This window comes from Kryptolebias marmoratus, linkage group LG18, assembly GCF_001649575.2.
Source record: "Kryptolebias marmoratus isolate JLee-2015 linkage group LG18, ASM164957v2, whole genome shotgun sequence".
Classification (NCBI taxonomy): Eukaryota; Metazoa; Chordata; class Actinopteri; order Cyprinodontiformes; family Rivulidae; genus Kryptolebias; species Kryptolebias marmoratus.
The window spans coordinates 18773258-18775247 of record NC_051447.1 but is presented as its reverse complement, the minus strand read 5'-3'; the positions used below and the strand labels follow the sequence as shown (position 1 = coordinate 18775247).

The 1990-nt window shown below is 43.6% G+C and overlaps 1 protein-coding gene across 2 annotated transcripts in view; it reads left to right on the top strand.

Annotated features, from left to right (window-relative positions):
* rerg (RAS-like, estrogen-regulated, growth inhibitor) overlaps window positions 1-1990 on the top strand; it is a 48312-nt gene that overhangs the window by 41634 nt on the left and 4688 nt on the right. The window lies entirely within an intron of this gene.

Below are 1990 nucleotides of genomic sequence, written 5' to 3'. Positions count from 1 at the left end.
CACAAACCCACAAAGAAGAGACTAGACCGCAGAAACAGTGGCGAATCACTTTAGAAACAATAAATATTGGGTTAAAGTTGCGGTGTTTTGGGCAAAGTTGTAAAAAGTTGCGATTTCGCGGGGTTTGCTTGATTTTGCGTTAATAGTTGCGATCGCAACATCGCGAAATCCTGGAGGGTCTGAATAATGTACCCATTAACACCGACTTACTGAGCTGAAAGCAAGAAAAATGTACCTGAAATGGGCTTAATGTGAGTTTTGAACAAGCGTTTCTTCTGTTCCTGCAGCCTGATGATCGTGCGTTAAAATGGACCCCTAAGATCGTGACTTTTACGGTTTCACACAAACAGGCTTTTTATTGTATCTGCCTCCTGGCAAGAAAGCAAAAACAGGAAAAGAAAATGTTCTCTCGCTAATTTTTCGCGTGGTTAAATATTTTGAAAGTTGCACACAAAGACGACAGGAAGTAAAGGATAAATTACGGAGCGGAGATGCTGTCAGGTTTAATGCAGCCAAGGGACTAAAACAGAGCTGGCCTTTTCATTTCGTGATTTCAGACGCTGTAATTACAGGCAGGCAAAGACAAAGCGTCTCATCTGCGAGGTCCTTTTTATTTCCTCTCTGCTGCGAGCGGATCGGACCCGCCGAATCGTTCGCCCGCTGCTCGTTTCAATAAAACGCTGCGATTAGAAAAGAGCATCTGAGTGCAAACGACAATAAAAACAGACCGCCTTCCTGTCACCACATGAATCATATGCTTACACTACCGTTCACCTGTTTTTATTTATTTTAATGTGTTTTTTTGCCGTCTAGCTCCTTCAGCTCACTTTCAGCTCATTCAGGAGATGGATGCTATGACTTCTGCCTTCTGTTACTTTTACACTTTTCTAAATATTCACTCTTTGTTCTCTTGCTTCAACAAACCGGCTCCATTTTTCTCTTAAGCTACAGCTAGCTTTGAGCTAGCCTTTGCTAATTTTACAGATATTGAGCTGAAACTCGGCATCTTAGCTTTAAAGCCATGACACTAACTGCTCCTAAATGAGTAAAAGTATCTGAACCCCTGGTTGGATTTCTTAGGAACCCTGGAGATAAAGAGCCAATGATTCATTTCTAACCCAATTCAAGATGGCTGTCCTGTTAAATTAACCTTAGCCGACACAAAAATGGTGACATCTCAATGAATTCTACAGGTATTGAGCTAAAATTTGGCGTGATAGTCGTACTTGAAGCACTAACAGATAGTGTAGGACAGGGGTCTCCAATCCTGGTCCTCAGGGCCACCATCCTGCAGGTTTTCCTTGTTTCTCTGCTCCAACACACCTGATTCAGAGGTTAAATCACCTCTTCATGTTCTGCAGAAGCCTGTTAATCACCCATTGATTTAAATCAGGTGTGTTGGAGCAGAGGAACAAGTAAAATATGCAGGATGGTGGCTCTGAGAACCAGGATTGGAGACCCCTGCCCTAAGAGAATGCTTGGCCTTTAATTTTAAATACAATTATTTATCTGCTTTGTTTCGTGGAGCTTCATTCCACATGTGTGCTGCAGAAAGTAAATGGAGTGTATTTATATTGCGCCTTTCTAGCCAACCAGGCCACTCAAAGCTCTTTACATCATGATCTGCGGCCTCATTTACCCATCAGCACTCTGCTACATCTCTGCAGAGCTAATCTGAATAAATCATCCTATGGAGACCAACCAGTGCTTCAGATCACATTCACACACCGATGGGGAACATCGGAGGCAGGGCCGTAGCTCCCACTGATTCCACCGAGGTCCGGACCTCAGTGTTTCTCTGCTGTGTAGATTATAAAAACATGAATCCAAACAAGGCTTCTGAACGGCGTGGTTCTCTGCGTAGCTCCACCAGTTTCCTGTAGGAGGCGCTGCAACTGTGTGCAGCTGCAGCCAAACTCAATGTCTACGAAGAAGAGCGCAGCTTTGCTACCTTACTGCTAAAATAAAGACCAGAAGAAGAAGAGCGCCA